We start from the raw sequence: 21,546 nt of genomic DNA on the forward strand, positions 1-21,546 counted from the left end.
CTCCACCAGCTCAGGGATGTGAACAGGGGAGGTTGAGGTGCAGGGTAGCCCAAGGTCAGGTTTTGCCACCAGAAGGGATTTCCAGCACCCAAAAGGACTTTGAAACACCCCCATCTAGGTTCAGAGGGAGAGGAAAGAGGCCCAGAGAGGAGAGACAGAGAGAGAATGAGAGAGAGAGAGACAGAGACAGAGACAGAGAGACAGAAGCACACATAAAGAGAAAGAGAGAAATCTGTATCAGAGAGAAGAGGCCCCAGAAAGATGGAGACAGAGAGGGAGGCAGAAGAGAGGGGGTGAGGACCATGCCAGCAGAGGGAGCCCCAGGAGAAACCATGGCACCAGGAGTGGTCTGCAACCAGTCTGCCTGCTTCCCAGGACAGCCTTGTTCTGTCTCTGGAGTGCCCTGTCATGAGTCTCAGCTCCTTCCTCCTTCCCACTGAGCCATCTCCCAGTGCCTGTATCTCCCATGCAACTAAGACCATGTACAATTCCTTACTCCTCTGCCCCACCCAGGGAAAGGTCCTGGGATTCCACTGCAGGAGCAACTCTTCTGGTACCAGTGGAACATCTGAGGCAGGAGGGAAGGGCCAAACTCCTGGCCAAGTACTCTGAGCCTCTGGAGTGGTAGAGGGGATTCCTCAGATCCTTCCTGCCTTGGTGCTAAATGTGAGCAGGTGGGATTGTGGTAAAAGCCCATTCACTGGCATCATACAGGCTTGGCTTCGGGCCCCATTTCCACAAACTCTTGCCCGAGTGACCCCATGCTGGTCACTTTCAGCTCTTGGCCTCAGTGTCTTTACCTGTATCAGTTGTCAGCGGTTCTAACAGTAATCTATCAAAGAGCATCCGTCATTCCTGAACACAGGCAGTTTATCAGGCTGTGTCTAGGCACATAATGACTAGGGTGATGATGATGATGATGGTAATAACAACTCTCATTCCTGCATGAGAGCTAACTCTATGTCAGGCACCTTACTCCACACACCACATATAAAACTGTTTAGTTTCTTACCAAAACCCTGTGAAATAGATCCTAGCATTATCCTCATTGTATACATGACAACACAGAGTCATGGGGGTGACTCTCCCTAAGTCATGTAGTTAATGAGACAGACCTACGGTCAAATCCCAGGCTACCCGGCTCCAGATCTTTCCCACTTAGCTGAACTTCTTGTCTCCTGTGAAAGGCAGAGTATAACAATCTCTGACCATCAATCAATCTTCTGAACATTCCTGCGAAGCAGGCACCCATCTTACAGAAAAGCAGAGGGAGCCTCAGAGAGGTGAAATGATATTCCCAAGGACACAACTAGCAAGAGGCAGCTCTACGTTTTGAAACCAGTTTGCTGTACCCCCAAGTCTGTTATCCTTTGGCCATGCTCAAAAGTCGGTACCCTGAACTTGGTCTGGTAAGGGATCTTCTGCGGTAATGAGCTTGAGGTAACATTAATGCTGAGTGTGGGGCTAACATTCTGAGCTTCTGAATTCTGTCTCCGTTCAGGATGCACGGATTGCCAAGGGGGTCTGAGTTAATGTCAAATACTGACATCCCCCTGTATTTTTGCAACTTACTCTTAAGTTCTGACTGAATATTTTTATTTGACTCCTGCGTGGAGACTATATAGGAGGACCAAAGATAGGGGCTCAGTAAGCCAAGCTTGCCAACCGAGGTATCAGAATATGGCAAATTTGTGCCCCCCGCCCCATAGACTCTGGCCATGGTGCTGAAACGTGCCGAATAGGGAAGTCCCGATCAGCACCATGGACAGCAAAGACAGAACCCACCCACTGGAGGTTGGGTCCGGATGAGTGAAATAGGGAGGGTGCTTATACACAGGTCCAGGGTGCTGGGGACACCCACAGAAGGAGAGAATTTTGCAGGAGAGAGGGAAGCTCAACATGTAGATGCGGATCACATTGACCACAGAATGCTGTCGTCTGGGGAACATAATTTCTACTCTACACTGGGGCAGGCAGAGAGACAGCAATAAAGAAAGTACTCTGGACTTTGGTCGTAATGTTGTCTTTTCTGGATACGTGTACAATCTGAGTACACGCACCCATAAAGTGTCAAGGCTGTTCTGCCTGCTTTACAAACAAACATTAATTACATCATAGCTGTTTCTTCCTGTTGCAAGAAAGTTCATATAGTATAGAATTGACTATTAACCATTTAAAAGTGTACAATTCGGTGGCATTTGTGCAGCTGTCACCTCTAATTAGTTTCAGGGTGTTTTCATCATCTCAAAAGGAAGCCCTGTTCCCACTGTTATCAGTCAGAGTTTGTCCCAGAAACAGAACCAAATAAGATGTGTGTATATATATAAACAGCTTTATTATAAGGAATTGGCTTATGCCATTATGGAGGCTAGTAATTCCACAATGTGAAGGGTGGGCTGGCGGGCTGGAGACTCAGGAAGTCTGATGTTCAGGTCCAAAGGCTGTCCGCTGGCAAAATTCCTTCTTGCTCAGAGGAGATCAGTTTTTGTTCTATTAACTGATTGGATGAGACCCACTCACATTATGGAGAGCAACCTGCTTTACTCAAAGTTCATCAAATAAATTTTTTTTTATTTCAAGTTTTTATTTAAATTTTAGTTAGATAACATATATGGTAAAATTGGTTTCAGGAGTGGAATTCAGTGACTCATCACTTCCATACAACACCCAGAGCTCATCAAAAGTACCCTCCTTAATCCCCATCACTCATCCAGCCCATCTCCCACCCACCTCCATCTATTAACCCTCAGTTTCTTCTCTACTGTTAAGAGTCTCTTATGGTCTGCTTCCCTCTCTCATTGCCCCCCTTCCCCTATGTTCATCTGTTTTGTTTCTTAAATTCCACATATGAGTGAAATCATATGATATTTGTCTCTCTCTCACTGACATATTTTACTTAGCATAATGTTTTCTAGTTCCACCCATGTTGTTGCAAATGGCAAGATTTCATTCTTTTTGATGGCTGAGTAATATTCCATTGGGTATATACACCACATTTTCTTTATCCATTCATCATTCGATGGAAAATTACCAAATAAATGTTAAAGCATCCAAAAACACCCTCACAGAAACATCCAGAATAATGTTTTACTACACATCCGACCATGGGCCCAGCTAAGTTGACACACAAAATTAACTATCACAAAGTCCTTTGTCAACTTGCCACCCATATGCATCTCAAACTATAATTAATCTCCAGATAAACATGATGATGAGGTCATACTTCCACCCGGTATGATGCAACCACCCTTCATACAGCTGGAAACATACCAACCCTTTCCTCAGAATAGGATCAAAGTCCTTGGGTGATATTCACTCTTTTCCTTGTATCTCATAACTCATTACTATGGCGAAAAGTTGATAGTACTTAAATAAATACAATGATATAAACTAATACATTTTATGTTAGATGTTAAGAGACAGGAGAAGGAAGAAAACAGAAAACAAAGATACGTATAAAGATATAATATAATGTAATAATATAATTTAAAATAAAATTAGGAGGAAATGCTAATGACAATTGCAGGCTTCATGTCTGTAACTGGTCACGTGGTCATACCTGGTATCTATAACTACCTTTTCCACCACCCATTCCATATTTTCTTTGTCCTGGGTAAACACCTCAACTGGTTGTGGTTCTTTGCCTGGTATGATGATTCAAATCTACCCTGCTGAAGGGACTGGGCTGTTTAGTAGTCCTGTCTGGATTAAATTGTTGTGATTTCTCATTGATCTTATTCACAGGGCAGGTGGTACTAAGAGACACCCTAAGGGATCTGCTGTGTTCCAGACATACTCTTTCTCACCTCTGTCACAACAGAGCAGCAATCCAGTCTCCCGTTGGTAATCAATAATTCCTTTCTGTGCCTGTGGATTCAGAGGCAGGAGGAGCCCAAAGTGGCCTGGAGGCATTCTTCGCTTCCAGGTCAATAGAATCATGGTTGCATCTCCTAGTGGACGCATTTGGAATAAGAGCTCTAGGCCAGCAAAGCGTAAGGTCACAGGAAGGAAAGCATAAGGCAGGAAGGAACAGTTTTAGCTAGTGTGTCACTAGGAATAATAGTGTCATTCCCATTTGTAGCCCTCGATTGCTGGAGTCTTGAATCCTGGCTACTGGAGAAACAGAACCATACATTAGACACTGATTCAGAGCATATACAGCGTCCTGGAAAACAATGCCTCAGCCCTGTGATGTATTGCCATTTAGCTGATGCCATAGCTGAATCTTCAAAGGCCTTTCCAGCGTCTATCAAGCCAGGTGCTTCAGGATGGTGGGGAACGTGGTAAGACCAGTGAATTCCTTTTTTTCCTCTTTATTGCACAGCTTTTTACTATTGCTGGAGTTAATAGTCTTTTTTTTTTTTTTTTTTAGTAATTTATTGTCATGTTAGCTAACATACAGTGTACACAATGTAGTCTTGGCTTTGCGAGTAGATTCCCGTGATTCATCACATACATACAACACCCACTGCTCATCCCAACAAGTGCCCTCCTCAATGCCCATCTCCCATTTTCTCCACCCCAAGCCCCCACCCTCATAAACCCTCAGTTTGTTCTCTGTACTTAAGAGTCTCTTATGGTTTCCCTCCCTCTCTGTTTTTATCTTATTTTTCCTTCCCTTCTCCTATGGTCCTCGAGCACGAGGCCATTGCCACACCTCTTTGACTGTGAAGTGAGTTCCTTGGTCAGATGCAAGGATAGCATGATAGAAGTCAAGACATTCTGTAAGTCCACCAATGGTAGTTTCGACAGAAGCATTGTGTGCATGGAAGGCAAATTTGAATCCAGAGTAAGGCTCTACTGAAGTAAGGACAAAATACAGCCCCTTCCATGATGGGAGAGTCTCAGTGCAATCATCTTGCCACCAGGTGGCTGGCTGATCACCCTGAGGAATGATTCCCTATCAGTGTTGGTCTCTGCTGCTGGCAGATTGGGCACTCAGCAATGACCAAAACCAGGTCAGCTTTATTGAGTGTCAGTCCCTGTTCCTGAGCCCATGCACAACCCTCATTCCTGCCACTGTGGCCACTTTGTTCATGCACCCAATGACAGGGGTGGCTGGGGAAAGAGGCTGACTGGTATCCACAGAACAGGGCATCCCATCCACGTGATTATCAAAATTCTCCTCCACTGAGGTCACTCTTTTGTGAGCATTCAGATGGGACACAATTATCTTCATGGTCTTTTTTCTTTGCCCCTACTTCTTCCTTAGGCTTCTTTGTCACCAATTTCCTAACTGTGTTGCTTCCAAGTGCCCGACCATCCAGCCAAACCATTGGCCACAGCCCACGAATTGGTATATAATCCTATTTCTGGTCATTTCCCTTTCCAAGCACAGTAGACAACCACGTGCACTGCTCAAAATTCTGTCCACTGGGAGGATTTCCTTCACCATGTCCTTCAGGGGTGTCCCAGGGAGGGGCTACAGTGGTGCAGCATCCACTTTCAGGTGCTGCACGCATATTGTGCAAGACCATCGTTAAACATGTCCAAGCTTTCCCGTCCTCTGTAAGCTGATCATACGGAGCACCCCACGAGCATAAGTGCAGGCTGTGAGACAGATAGTGTAGCAGGAGTGGAGACCGTGTGCATCTGGGCCACTTCTTCATGTAACTTGCTCTGCCTGTGGGGCCGCTGGACCTCTCTCTCTCTTCATCTTTCTCTCAATTGATCCATCACTGCCAATAGCTATGAATAGCCTTCAGTAATCTGAATATCCCACACGTGTTTTTCTGAGATCATGTCGAACCCCCATGCAGACACTGTCTCTGTATTTACAGTTGAAATGATAATCACTTCCCAGCAAGGAGGTGACCTTGCTAAGTGTCCCAAGCTTAAAAAAATTTTCTTTTAAATGTTTATTTGTTTTTGAAAGAGAGAGACAGAGACAGAGTGTGACTGGGAAAGGGGCAGAGAGAGAGACATACACAGAATCCAAATTGGGCTCCAGGCTCTCAGCTGTCAACACAGACCCCAATGCGGGGCTCAAACTTGTGAACTGTGAGATCATGACCTGAGCCGAAGTTGGATGCTTAACCCACTGAGCCACCCAGGCACCCCTCTCATTGTGGTTTGATTTGTATTTCCTGGATGATGAGTGATATTGAGCATTTTTTTCATATGTTGATTGGTCATCTGGATGTCTTCTTTGGAGAAGTGTCTATTCATGTCTTTTGCCCATTTCTTCAGTGGACTATTTGTTTTTTGGGTGTTGAGTTTGATAAGTTCTCTATAGATTTTGGATACTAACCCTTTATCTGATATGTCATTTGCAAATATCTTCTCCCATTCTGTCTGTTGCCTTTCAGTTTTGCTGATTGTTTCCTTCGCTCTGCAGAAGCTTTTTATTTTGACGAGGTCCCAGTAGTTCCTTTTTGCTTTTGTTTCCCTTGCCTCCGGAGACGTGTTGAGTAAGAAGTTGCTGCGGCCAAGATCAAAGTCCATTTGAGTTTATTTTTGTGTATGGTGTAAGAAAGTGGTCCAGGTTCATTCTTCTGCATGTCGCTATCCAGTTTTCCCAGCACCACTTGCTGAAGAGACTGTCTTTTTCCATTGGGTATTCTTTCTTGCTCTGTCAAAATTAGTTGGCCATATCCTTGTGGGTCCATTTCTGGGCTCTCCATTCCATTCCATTGATCTATGTGTCTGTTTTTTGTGCCAGTACCATACTGTCTTTGATGATTACAGCTTTGTAATACATCTTGAAGTCCAGAATTGTGATGCCTCCAGGTTTGGTTTTCTTTTTCAACATTCCTTTGGCTATTCAGAGTCTTTTCTAGTTCCATACAAATTTTAGGATTGTTTGTTCTAGCTCTGTGAAGAATGATGGTGTTATTTTGATAGGGATTGCATTGAATATGTAGATTGCTTGGGATAGTATTGACATTTTAACAATATTTGTTCTTCTTATCCAGGAGCATGGAATCTTTTTCCATTTTTTTGTGTCTTCAATTTCTTTCATTAGCTTTCTATAGTTTTCAGTGTATAGATTTTTCACTCTTTGGTTGGATTTATTCCTAGGTATTTTATGGTTTTTGGTGCAATTGTAAATGGTATCGATGCCTTGATTTCTCTTTCTGTTGCTTCATTACTGGTGTATAGGAATGCAACCAATTTCTGTGCATTGATTTTATATCCTGCAACATTGCTGAATTCATGGATCCGTTCTAGCAGGGTTTTTATGTGTGTGTGGAATCTTTTGGCTTTTCCATAAAGAGTATCATGTCATCTGCAAAGAGTGAAAGTTTGACTTCCTCCTGGCTGATTTGGATGCCTTTTATTTCTTTGTGTTGTCTGATTGCAGAGGCTAAGACTTCCAATACTATGCTGAATAACAGTGGTGAGAGCGGACATCCCTGTCTTGTTCCTGATCCCAGGGGGGAAAGCTCTCAGTTTTTCCCCATTGAGGAAGATATTAGCAGTGGGTCTTTCCTATATGGCTTTTATGATCTTGAGGTATGATCCTTCTTTCTTGAGGGTTTTTTTTTTTTATCAAGAAAGGATGCTGTATTTTGTCAAATGCTTTCTCTGCATCTATTGAGAGGATCATATGGTTCTTGTCCTTTCTTTTATTGATGTGATGAATCACATTGATTGTTTTGCGGATATTGAACCAGTCCTGCATCTGACGTATAAATCCCACTTGGTTGTGGTGAATAATTTTTTTTAATGTATTGTTGGACCCAGTTGGCTAATATCTTGTTGAGGATTTTTGCATCCATGTTTATCAGGGAAACTGGTCTATAGTTCTCCTTTTTAGTGGGGTCTCTGTCTGGTTTTGGAATCAAGGTAATTCTGGCTTCATAGAAAGACTTTGGAAGTTTTCCTTCCATTTCTATTTTTTTTTTGAACAGCTTCTAGACAATAGGTGTTAACTCTTCCTTAAATGTTTGGTAGAATTACCCTGGAAAGCCATCTGGCTCTGGACTCTTGTTTTTTGGGAGATTTTTGATTACTAATTCGATTTCTTTCCTGGTTATGGGTCTGTTCAAATTTTCTGTTTCTTCCTGTTTCAGTTTTGGTAGTTTATATGTTTCTAGGAATTTGTCCATTTTTTCCAGATTGCCCATTTTATTGGCGTATAATTGCTCATAATATTCTCTCATTACTGTTTTTATTTCTGCTGTGTTGGTTGTGATCTCTCCTCTTTCATTCTTGATTTTATTTATTTGGGTCCTTCCTTTTTTCTTTTTGATCAAACTAGCTAGGGATTTATCAGTTTTCTTAATTCTTTCAAAGAACTAGCTTCTGGTTTCATTGATCTGTTCTACTGTTGTTGTTGGTTTTTTTTAATAGCATTGATTTCTGCTCTGATCTTTATTATTTCCTGTCTTCTGCCTGTGTTGGGCTTTATTTTGTTCTTTCTCCAGCTCTTTAAGGTGTAAGGTTAGGTTGTGTATCTGAGACCTTTCTTCCTTCTTTAGGAAGGCCTGGATTGCTATATATTTCACTCATGACTGCCTTTGCTGCATCTCAGAGGTTTTGGGCTGTAGTGTTATCATTTTCATTGGCTTCTATGTGCTTTTTAATTTCCTCTTTAACTTCTTGGTTATCCCATTCATTCTTTAGTAAGATGGTCATTAGTCTCCAAGTATTTGTTATCTTTCCACATTTTTTCTTGTGGTTGATTTCGAGTTTCATAGCGTTGTGGTCTGAAAATATGCATGGTATAATCTCGATCTTTTTGTACTTGTTGAGGGCTTATTTGTATGTGATCAATTTGGAGACTGTTCCATATGCACTGGAGAAGAATGTGTATTCCGTTGCTTTAGGATGAAATGTTCTGAATATATCTGTTAAGTCCATCCAGTCCAGTGTGTCTTTCAAAGCCATTGTTTCCTTGTTGATTTTCTGTTTAGATGATCTGTCCATTTCTGTAAGTGGGATGTTGAAGCCCCCTACCATTATGGTATTATTATCAATGAGTTTCTTTATGTTTGTGATCAATTGATTTATATATTTGGGTGCTGTCACATTTGGAGCATAAATGTTTAAAATTGATAGATCTTCTTGGTGGACAGACCCCTGAATTATAATATCAAAAAATATAATTTTTTGTCAAATTGGTTTCCAGTGCTTACCCAACAGGTGCTCTCCTCAATGCCCATCACCCACTTTCCCCTCTCCCTCACCCCGCATCAACCCTCAGTTTGTTCTCAGTATTTTTTTAATGTTTATTTTTGAGAGAGAGAGAGAGAGAGAGAGAGACCATGAGCAGGGGAGGAACAGAGAGAGAGGGAGACACAGAATCTGAAGCAGGCTCCAGGCTCTGAGCTGTTAGCACAGAGCCCTATGCGGGGCTCAAACTCACAGACCGCGAGATCATGACCTGAGCTGAAGTTGGATGCTTAACCGACTGAGACACCCAGGTGCCCCTGTTCCCAGTATTTAAGAGTCTCTTATGGTTTGCCTCCCTCCCTCTCTGTAACTTTTTTCCCCTACCCCTTCCCCTTCCCCATGGTCTTCTGTTAAGTTTCTCAGGATCCACATATGAGTGAAAACATATGGTATCTGCCTTCCTCTGCCTGACTTATTTCACTTAGCATAATACCCCCCAGTTCCATCCACGTTGCTGCAAATGGCCAGATTTCATTCTTTCTCATTGCGAAGTAGTATTCCACTGTATATATAAACCACATCTTCTTTATCCATTTGTCAGTTGATGGGCATTTAGGTTCTTTCCATAATTTGGCTATTGTTGAAAGTGCTGCTATAAACATTGGGGTACAGTGGAGGTTCTTCGAAACAAATTTTTTCTTGGCAACGAGAAAGAATGAAATCTGGCCATTTGCAGCAACGTGGATGGAACTGGGGGGTATTATGCTAAGTGAAATAAGTCAGGCAGAGGAAGGCAGATACCATATGTTTTCACTCATATGTGGATCCTGAGAAACTTAACGGAAGACCATGGTGGAGGGGAAGAGGGAAAAAAAGTTACAGGGAGGGAGGGAGGCATAAGAGGCTCTTAAGTACTGAGGACAAACTGAGGGTTGATGGGGGGTGAGGGAAAGGGGAAAGTGGGTGATGGGCACTGAGGAGGGCACCTACTGGGATGAGCACTGGGTGTTGTATGGAAACCAATTTGACAATAAATTATATTTAATATTAAAAAAAGAAAAAAAAGGAAAATGTTTGAAAATTTTAAAAAATGAATACAATGAAAGAGAATAAAATGAAATGATGGAAGTAAAAAAATAGAATTTGAAAAATTTACAAAAAATTTTACTTGAAAAAGTAAGAAACATAGTAGAAAAAAATTAAAGAAAAATATTTTTAGTAGAAGTGGAAAATAAAAATAAATTTTTTCTCTTTCTGTATTGAAGAATAAGAAAAGAAAAAAAATTGAATAGATGGACCAGCAAACAGACTGAAGTACGATTGAAATTACATCAGTTTCCCCTAGAAGTTGAACTATGAAGCACTTTGTAGTCCATAAACTAAGCAGGTGGAGAGACTCCTGTTGTTTCTGAAGAGCGCGGTTGGCAGTTGGGCGGGGCTTCGCGTAACGGCTCGGTTCTCCACTAGATGGCGCTGCTTAGCTTACTGGGGTAGATGTTGCGGCGCACCCAGGCGTGTGTGCGCATGCGCGGAGGGGCAAAAATGGCGTCACCCAGGTAGCGGGTCTCTTGTATCCGAACTCTGTTCTCTCCGGCCAGCAATCGCGCATTCATCCTCTGTGTCCGGCTTCCGTCCACTCCCCGCTTCCACACTGTCCGTTAGCAAGCTGTCAGGTTGCCAGGCAGCTCCTCCCTCCTGAATTTTATCTCACACGCGGCTGTTTCCTGCCGGTCACTTCTGAGGGACTGCGGCTTTGTCCCCCCTCAGACCTTCTGTGGGAGGGTCTCACCTGCCAGCCGCCCCGGGAACGTTCTCGAGACTGTGCTGCTGCCAACGCCCATAGACCGCAGCCGGGTGCCAGCCTGCCCCAGAAAAAGTTCATGGGGGCATGTAGCAGCAGCGTTTCAGGGATTCTGGAAAATCACAACTCACATCTGGCGCCAGGCTTCACCCCCAACGGCCCTGTTCAAGCACCAGCGAATGTGGTTGTTCTCCAGGATCCGCTGGGACCTTTGCCCGTGGGGATTCCTCCCAGAAGGGGAACCGCCTCCCGTGTGGCCCGAGGTCCTCACTCTGCTCCTGGGGATTCGCCCCTCCCATCAGAGCTCCACCAGGTATGCAGCTGCGGAGCTTTGGACTCTGCGCTCCCCCTGTTTACAGAGTTTCATGGAATTTAAACCCTCTCCTTCTCCTTTCTCCCTTTTTTGTTCAGTCCCTTGCATACACTTTCTTTTCTCTCCAGCCGCTTTCGGGCGTTGGGGGTGGGGGGATGCTTCCTGTACTCTCCCCCAACTCCGTCCTCTCTCTGCAAGCACAAACAGCTCCCTTCCCTCTGTGACTCTCTCCCCCAGTTCAGCTCTCCACGCCGCGTACCTGCTGAATTCTGTGATTCAGGCTGTGCAGATTGTTGTGTTAATCCTCGGATCAGTTTTCTAGGTGTGCAGGATGGTTCAGTGTTGATCTGGCTGTATTTCAGGGTTGCACAAAAACCTTCCATGCTGTTCCGCCATCTTGCCGTCTTCCCCCCCCCCCCCCCAACTTCACAAGAGACACTTCAGGATAGAGAACAAACAGAGTTGATGGAGGGAAGTGGGTGGGGGATGGGCTAGGTGGGTAATGGGTACCGAGGAGGGCACTTGTGATGAGCTTTCTTCTTCCTCTTAACGTCACTTAATTCCTATAATATCAATTCATGCTTGGCATTTAGCTGTAACTTAAATAATTTTCCCTCATCACCTTCAATCTGGAATCCATAAAACAGGTTATCTCTTTACCTTATGTTGTCCTGTTGCTTTAAAACTTTCCACCATGGGACTAATCCTGGTTCCTACATTAGACTTATTTGTGTAATTGTTTTATTAATTGGGCTTTCTCAGTGACACCAGATCTTCCATGAGGGCAGAGAATATATCCACTTTGCTCAACATTATCTCTTCATTTGGTGGCTGTGGGTTGACATGTTTCGCTATTTCTGAAATGAACAGGAGTAAGACTTACTGAATGGTGAATGGGTGAATAAATCAGTAAGAAGACGTCTTGGGCTAGTTATGGTGAGGAATCTTGAGCAATTAGAGAAGCAGTCATGTCACTGGGGGGAGAAACCTCATGGAATTTTCTAGTTCTTGAATTAGTGTTAGTGATTCTAAAAGCAGCGCCTAAGGCAAATATGTTAGTGCAGGTAGTTTCTTTGGCATCAAGGATGATGGGGCACCTGAATGGCTTAGTCAGTTAAACGTACAACTTCAGCTCAGGTCATGATCTCATGGTTTGTGGGTTCGAGCCCCATGTCAGGCCCTGTGCTGATAGCTCAGAGCCTGGAACCTGCTTCAGGTTCTGTGTCTCCCTCTCACACACACTCTCTTTCTCTCTCTCAAAAAAATAAACAAACATTTAAAAATAATAAGTAAAGAAAGAATGAGATGGGGCCTCCTGCCTCAGCATGTTATTGGGTTCTATCAGCTCTTAAAGAAACTTTCACAGGGGCACCTGGCTGGCTCAGGTGGAGGAGCATGTGACTCTCAATCTTGAGGTCATGAGTTTGAGCCCCACGTTGGGTGTAGAGATTACTTAAAAAAAAGAAAGAGAGAGAAAGAAAGCACGTATTCCTATCATTTCTTACTATTTTGTACTGTTGGATTCCTATTTTGCAACATCACTGTCCAGATTAGACATATATTTACAATTCTTGCATTTCCACAAATTTTTCATTGCATTCTATGAGCCCGGAAACCAGGCTGGTTGCCAACAAAAACCAAGGGGGTGGGTATTAAAACACTTAGAATGGACTCTAGCCATTTTTTCTTGTTTTTTTTTTTTTTTTTAACTGAAATTTTTTGCATTGCAAGACCTTGCCCTCACATGAATTATGGTGGTTCTACTCTGGTGGGGATATCAAGTGGAAAACAGAGTTGGAAAGGTGGGATGAGCCAGTTCTTTGAAGAATTTGAGGAGCAGGGAGAATTTGAGTGCATAATTCTTAGGGAATTGGACAGCAAGGATGTGGGTGAGGAGGGCAAGATATTGAGCAAGAGTGCACAGCTAGAAGTGAAGTGACCTGGAAAGCCCTAGAGACCCGATGGTGAAAGTCACCCAGCAGTAAAAAATATCAAATGTGTTAGCTGTTATGAAATTAATTTGTAGGAACCAACAGCTTTCATACACACCAATAAATCCCAACTTTACCCTAAAGACCAATGACAGCGAGATAAGAAAATTCTAAGGAATGGATGTTTTACGCCATGTGCATAACTTGAAGCACACACAAATATATACCTTTCAGACATTTCTGAATGGTACCAAAAATTGACTTGCACAAAGAGAGACGTGCCTTTATCACTGGATGGAATGACTGGGCGTGGTAAGGGTGTGAGTTCTCTGTAAGCAAATTTATAAATGTGACTGAGTCCCCAAAATATACCCAGGAGCTCTCCTCAAACTAAGCAAGTTGATACGAAAGTTCACACAGATAAACGAAAACGGAAGAAGAGCTAGGAAAAAAGCAAAGTGCAGGTATGGACGTAGGAGTGGGCTGGCTCAACCAAAGTGACCACGTGATTAAAACAAGTTGCTGTCCACACAGTAATAGACAGAAAAAAGCAACATGATATAAAGTTCAGATGTAGACTCCAGGGCATATGGAAATTTAGTATGTGATAGATACTAACGACATGGTATATCAACTCACTGGGGCAAAGATGGGATTGGGCAGAAAGGAATGAAATTAGACCCATAGGTCGCACGGTACACAGATAAAACTCCAGATAAAACAGAGATCTAAATGCAAACTAGGCGGCACCTGGGTGTCTCAGTCGATGAAGCATCAGACTCTTGATTTCTGTTCCGGTCATGATTCCAGGGTCGTGTGGGCTGCACGCTGACAGCACAGAGCCTGCTTGGGATTCTCTCTCTCCCTCTCTGCCTCTCCCGTGCTCACGTACTTTCTCTCACTCTCTCTCTCTCTCTTTCAAAATAAATAACAAACATAAAAAAAAAAAAACCCTAAACATAAAATAGGTGAACAAATGACCCACAAAGGCATGTGAAGTAAACATGACTTTCAAGATGTAATTCAGTTATATGCCAGTTCTCAATAAAGCTGAGAAAAATAAAAAAGAAATATTAAAAAAAATAAAATATAACTCAAAATGCAGATGTAGTGCCAAGAAAATAATGGAAATAGAACTACATAAAAATAAACATATCTTAGGGCACCTGGGTGGCTCAGTAGGTTAAGTGTCTGACTTCGGCTCAGGTCATGATCTCACGGCTTGTGGGTTCAAGCCCCGCATCGGGCTCTGTGCTGACAGCTCAGAGGCTGGAGCCTGCTTCAGATTCTGTGTCTCCCTCTCTCTCTTCCCCTCCCCTGCTTGTGCTCCGTCTCTGTCTCTCTCAAAAATAAATAAACATTAAAAAAACTTTTTAATTAAAATAAACTTCTTTTCATGACACAAAAAATAAGAAAAAGTCAAAACATAGGTGGAAAATCAAATATCTATAACATATATCAAAGATTCTGCATATATTTATATGTATATGCATACACATGTATATGAACATTATAGATATAGATGTCAATTATTGAAGAAAAATAGACACATGGCAAACTATGTGAATAGGAAATTAATAAAAAAGATTAAAATGGCACTTACTATGATGAGCACTGGGTAATGTATAGTAGTGTTGAATCACTATATTGTATACCTGAGACTAGTATAACACTGTATGTTAACTATTATGGAATTTTTTAAAATACCAAAATAAAAAATAACTTAAAAATAATAAATAATAAAAATAAATATTCAGGATATTTCACAACAACAAAAGGAATAATCCAATGCCTGTGCTCTGTTCTTTTCCAAATTAATTTTAATGTTTTCCATGAAAATGAACACTCTTTTACAGCACGAAAGTTAAAAAAAAAAGAAAATGGCACTTTAACACAAAAGTTCAGATTTACTTCTATAAAAAATGCAAATTTAAACTAAGCCTAAATGTTATTTTTTTCTATTTGGCAAAAAATAGAAACTTGCCAAGTTGGGTTTACAAATCTGAGAAGGAACGGAAATGCTTTCATATTGTTGGTAGGGATGCAAAATTGAACCCAGACCCTCAAAGTTCTATATCTTTGGGAAATAACAATTTCCTTAAAATAAAGGGATTGCTTTTTAGTGGAAAAAGAAATTGGACAGTTCACATTTAGGGGAAATTGTCATTATTTACCAAAACACCATATGCAAATTACGCTTTTGCCCAGGAAATGCCCTCCAAAATATGAGAAGATATATCCCAAGGTTACTAATTGAAGCATTATTTGTACTGGTGAACTAGTGGGAAATCAAGCTAGATAAACTGAAAAGGTAAAAGACAACAGAAAATTATCTTCTTTTTTTTTTTTTTTTTTAGAGTATCGTTGACCCAGAACGTTACATTAGTGTCAGGTGCACAAGAGAGTGATTCAACTCCTCTGTATGATAGGCTGTGTTCATCACAAGTGTAGCTGCCCTCTGTCACCACATGATGCCATCACAACATCATTGACCAGATTCCCTACGTTGTACCTTTTATTCTATGACTTACTCGTTCCACAGCTGGAAGCCTGTGCCTCCCTCTCCCCTTCACCCCTTTTGCCCACCCCCACCCCCATTCCCTTCCCCTCTGGCAGCCACCAGTTTGTTTTCTGTATTTATAGATCTGATTCTGCTTTTTGTCTGTTTGCTTATTCATTTCTTTTGGGTTGTGTTTTTTTTTTTTTTTTTTTTTTAATTCTGCATATACGTGAAAGCATATGGCATTTGGCTTTCTCTATCTGACTTATTTTACTTTGCACAATACACTCTAGGTCCAACCATGTTGTGGCAAATGGTAAGATTTCATCCTTTTCATGGCTGAGTAACATCCCATTGTGTGTATCTGTCTATGTACACATCACAGCTTCCTTATCCATGATTGGGTTGCTTCCATATCTTGGCCTTTGTAGATAATGCTGCAGTAAACATAGGGATGAATATGTCTTTTCAAATTAGTGTTTTTATTTTCTTTGGGCAGATACCCAGGAGCGGAATCACTGGATCATATGGTAATTCTATTTTAACTTTTTGAGGAACCTCCATACTGTTTTTCACGTGACTGCACGAGTTTGCCTTCCCACCAACAGTGCGTGAGGATTCCTTTTTCTCTGCATCATCGCCAACGTTTGTTGTTTCTTGTGTTGTTGATTTTAGCCATTCTGACAGGTGTGAGGTGGTATCTCATTGTGGTTTGGATCTGTGTTTCCCTGATGATGAGTGACGTGGAGCATTTTTTCATGTGTCGGTTGGCCATCTGGATGTCGTCTTTGGAAAAGTGTCTACCCATGTCTTCTGCCCATTTTAATCAGATTATTTGTGTTTTTGGTGTTGAATTGTGTAAATTCTTTTTTTTTCCCAATATATGAAATTTATTGTCAAATTGGTTTCCATACAACACCCAGTGCTCATCCCAAAAGGTGCCCTCCTCAATACCCATCACCTGCCCTCCCCTCCCTCCCACCCCCCATCAGCCCTCAGTTTGTTTATATATCTTGGATATTAACCCTTTATCAGACACATTATTTGCAAATATCTTTTCCCATTCAGTAGGTTGCCTTTTTATTTTGTTGATGGTTTCTTTTGCTATGAGAGCTTGTTACTGTGATGTGGTCCCAACGATTTAATTTTCCTCTTGCCTGAGGAGACATAGCTAGAAAAATGTTGTTATGGCCAATTTTAGAGAAATGACTGCTTGCGTTCTCTTCTAGGATTTTTATGGTTTCAGGTCTCACAATGAGGTCTTTAATCCATTTTGAGTGTATTTTTGTGCATGGTGTTAAGAAAGTGGTCCAATTTCACCCTTTTGCAAGAAAGTTATCGTTACATAAAGCGGATTTTAGGGTGAACTGTTAAATGAAAAGAACATACTAGTAAAGAGAAGAAAAAATGGCGCTGTAAGAACATCAGATATCAATATGAAGATATGGGGGAATCAGAAAGCCCAGATGCCGCTGCTTATTGTAGAATATTAGGAGGGGCCCCTGGGTGGCTCAGTCCATTAAGTGGCCGACTCTTGATTTTGACTCAGGTCATGATCTCATGCATGGTTCATGAGTTCAAGCCCCACATCAGGCTCTGTGTTGACAGTGTAGAACCTGCTTGGGTTCCTCTCTCTCTCTCTCTCTCTCTCTCTCTCTCTCTCTCACTGCCCCTACCCTGCTTGGGCTCTCTCTCAAAAATAAATAAATACACATTTTTAAAAAGAAAGAAATACCAGGAGCTCCAGCTGTGTTTCATAGGCATTTGAAAACAGTGAAATCCACAATATTATTTATATAAAAATGAATACCTCTGGGAGAAGAGAAGGCATTTGCTTCAGCGTGATGGTCAGTGGCTGACAGAATCAGCTGGTGGAAATTTCATGGTGGAACGTGATAGGTACCTAGTCTCAAACTAGCTCCCCACAAATCAGTGACTGATTACAAAGGGCTAATGGCAGCTTCACTGTGGACAAACCTGGGGGGTGCCAAAGTTAAGCAAGTTCCGAAAGCAAAAATCCCCACTAAGAAAAAATGAGGACAATGTCGCTGGAGTGGTACTCCACCCCAAATTGTACAGCCCGAATCTAAATGTGAGGTGCCGTCGGACAAACTAATTCTTTTGTATGCACCATGGTTTCTTCCTCTGCAGAGCCTACCCCTTCTCATCAGCCCTCAGTCTTCTCCACTCACCACCCCAGCCATGACCAGCAGCTGCGAGGAAAGGTACTCAACGTCTACCACCAAAGTGCAGGGGGAGCCGGTCACCTGGGCAGGAACCACAAACCTTCTGACTGTCCAGCTCCGAACCTGGCTCCGGGCACTCTTCACTTGGTGGCACATTTGGACAGCGCCTGCAATGCACAACTGTGTGCTTATGACAGGTAGAAATGGTTACCTGAGAAAGGAGAAGTCCACATCACATTTGGGACCACTATAGGCACTGACAAATGGGGAAATAGCTGTTCTGCTTCCTGTAAAATTTCAGTGTCAAAATGTGGACAGAGGTGGAGGGTAATGATGCCTACTCATGCACCCTCTTGCTCAGCGTGGCCTTCCAGGCTCTGTCCCCTGGCCCCTCCACACAGCCCGGGGCCGGCAGGAAAGTCACTGAGGTTGTGAAACTCACTGCTGTACTCTGTGGGGAAGGAAAGTGAGTCATATTTGTGATATCACTTTGTACTTTTAGAATGAGCCTTGAATTCCACTTTATTTATTTATTTTTTAACATTTTTATTTATTTTTAAGAGACCCAGAGAGATAGAGCATGAACAGGGGGAGTGCAGACAGAAAGGGAGACATAGAATCCAAAGCAGGGTCCAGGCTCCGAGCTGTCAGCACAGAGCCTGACGTGGGGCTCGAACCCACAAACCGTGAGATCATGACCTGAGCCGAAGTCAGACGCTTAACTGACTGAGCCACCCAGGCGCCCCCTTGAATTCTACTTTAAAATTCCCCTCAAATTTATCTTCTTGGTGGTGTGTTACCAATTTACTATTCATTCACAAATAGTCTTAAACTAAGCATTGGCGATCAACTAAGCAAATATTATCCAAGCATTAATAGTGTGTTTGCTATATAATGTTCACTTATTATCTTTCACGTGCTGGAGCACAGTGTGAGGTCTGCTGATGATTCAGCACTGAGAAGATGTGGCTTAGAATTCCGTGGCGGGGGTGGGGTGGGGCGCCTGCGTGGCTCAGTCGGTTAAGCATCCGCTTCGGCTCAGGTCACGATCTCACAGTCCACAGTCTGTGGGTTTGAGCCTTGCATCAGGCTCTGTGCTGACAGCTCGGAGCCTGGACCCTGCTTTGGATTCTGTGACTCCCTCTCTCTGACTCTCCTCTACTCGTGCTCTGTCTCTCTCTCTCAAAAATAAATAAAGATTACCAAAAATTTAAAAACCAAGATTTCCATGGGGCAATTTGTTGCTGAATTCCTTTTGTTTGTCTACAGAGTCATTATAACAAATTCTGAAATGCACCCCCTACCCTGTCAGGGACAATTATTTACGAGGCAGGGAGAGACAATCTATGTGTGAATAGCATAAAACCGGTTTGAAGTGCAAAATTAGTCACTTCCATGAAAGTCCTAGACACCAGGTGAGATTATATTGGATCTGTAGGTGAAGGGGAGCCTAGCGGGGAGGGATTCAGGAGACGGTTAGGCCGAGATAGGAGTGGAGACTCACCAAGAGAGGCAGATTCAGATCTGGTATCTACCCTGAAATGGGAAGTAACAGAGTAAGAATTTCTGCGTAGGAGAAATGGGGATGAAGAGCTCTTTCCAGGAGAATCTGTTTCTCCAGAGAGGAGGAAGTTAGGACCCACGCCTCATGCACATTCACGTTTTGGAATGTGTGTTGGAAGTTGAGAGCGGACGGTATCTCCATGCCCTGTGTGCAGGCTTTTCAGTTTCTGAGCATTTTGTCTCCCCTCACTTAAGAACAATGCCATTGCCTTCTTTACTGGTAAAATAGTAACCTCTAGTCTCCTGCAGACTTTTTTTTTTCCTAAAAATGCATTGTTGACCTTACCATTTGGTTATAAATATTCAATTACTTCTGGAGACCCCCAAACTACTGATGTCTGAGTGGGCCAGTGAGAGTAAAGGCATAAAGAGGAGGTGTGATTAGTGGGTCCCTGAACCCACCCTTGTAGTTAGTTTTCTAGTTCTGGAATCTTTAGGCGGCACAGATATCCTCAACAACGGGCAGTGGTTTTCTGACATGTGGAGTAAGAGATTTGGCAAAGGAAAGGCCATGTGGAAGGCTCTGGAAACACGTCTCCCTACTGAAATAGTGGAACGAAGGTAATTCTGCACTCTTTTAAAAAAAATATTTATTTATTTTTGGGGGGAAAGCACAAGCGGGGGAGGGGCAGAGGATCTGAAGTGGGCTCTGTGCTGACAGGCTGACAGCAGTGAGCCCAACATGGGGCTCGAACTCATGAACTGCAAGATCATGACCTGAGCTGAAATCCGACGCTCAACCACCTGAGCCACCCAGGGACCCCAGTAATTCTGCACTCTTGAAGAGATTGCACAGATTTGCACCGCTATCAAGGACTCAAAGAGATACAGAGGTAGGTGTCTCAGACATCCCCACTCAATTTGCCTACTTGGTTTTCAGGGAAGGCATAGACGGGCCTTGGAGAAGCAGGCTTGTGTGTCAGGTCATTCCAGTTTCCACTTCTACTCCATCTGAAGGCCCATAGAAAAAACCCACCAATCCCCTTGGCACCTGCTGTGCAGCTCCTGATTGGTGGGTTTATTTTCTTGGCTCTTTCTGTAAAAGCCATCAGGTTCAGTATGCGGTTAGCCATCAGGGCCAGTTATACGCTGTCACTGTCCACATTCGGGGCCACGTTATGTCTCCAGCCCTGTGTTATCAAGGCTGTGGGGACTGTGACTGCCCCTCCATTACACAAGATATCACACAGGAACACACCATGCTGATTGGATCTGTGAAACAGGGAGTAGCAACTCTTCTAGGTGCTTTGTAAGAGTGTGGGAAAGAAATCTCCCCAAATCTCAGGTTCCTGCTGCCTCGGTGAAATCTCTAGGAGCACAGCTGCCTGAGGCATGTTGAGATACCCCACCCAAGGTGAAGACTCATTGCTCTGTCTCATCCTCCTGCTAAGGAGACAAAAATTCACTCCCTAGTGGGCCAACTTGGGAACGTGGAGACAACATACAGCTCCCTGGGCTTGCGACCTCCACCCACTTACTGAGTGTCTTGAGAGGCTGTTGGCTTTGAGTGGTGAGAAACAAGAGAAACCCTTGCAGTGGGCCCTGGCCTGAGTTGCATGACTCAAGACATGCAGTGGGGTTTGGAGCACCTGTGGCAGATGAGGTCAACATCCTTCAGCAGAGAACTATATGGATGAAGGAGGGCATAGATATTAGAGATTTTGGAACCACACTATGCCATTTCTGTAGAGAACTAGTCTCCTTTGTGAAAGACCTTCTGGGGTGCTCCTGGACTCCAGTAGACACAGAATGTCTGGACATGAGTCGTCATAAAGGTCCTAATGAGTGAAAGAAGGAGGCAGGGGGTCAGAGCCAAAGAAGTGACCCCAGAGCAGGTGGAGTGATGTGATGTCCTGAAGATGGCAGGGAAGATGTGAATGGATTCACTCCTGCGGCCTCTAGAAGGAACACAGTCTGGGACACCTGGGTGGCACAGTCGGTTGGGCGTCCGACTTTGGCTCAGGTCATGACTCACAGCTCGTGAGTTCAGGCCCCACGTCGGGTTCTGTGCTGACAGCTCAGAGCCTGGAGCCTGCTTCTGATTCTGTGTCTCCCTCTTTCTCTGCCCCTCCTCTGCTCGCTCTCTCTCTCTCTCTCTCTCTCTCTCTCAAAAATATACATTAAAAAAATAAGGAGCACAGCCTGAGGAGCCCCAGATTTTAGCTCAGGTGTGTCCATTTTGGACTTCAACCCTC

General features: G+C 43.2%; 1 protein-coding gene across 1 annotated transcript in view; it reads right to left on the bottom strand.

The window, feature by feature from the left end:
• The window catches only part of RDH13 (retinol dehydrogenase 13), a 280,844-nt gene that overhangs the window by 52,700 nt on the left and 206,598 nt on the right, over positions 1-21,546 (bottom strand). The window lies entirely within an intron of this gene.

The sequence above is a fragment of the Acinonyx jubatus genome, chromosome E2 (assembly GCF_027475565.1).
Source record: "Acinonyx jubatus isolate Ajub_Pintada_27869175 chromosome E2, VMU_Ajub_asm_v1.0, whole genome shotgun sequence".
Lineage (NCBI taxonomy): Eukaryota > Metazoa > Chordata > Mammalia > Carnivora > Felidae > Acinonyx > Acinonyx jubatus.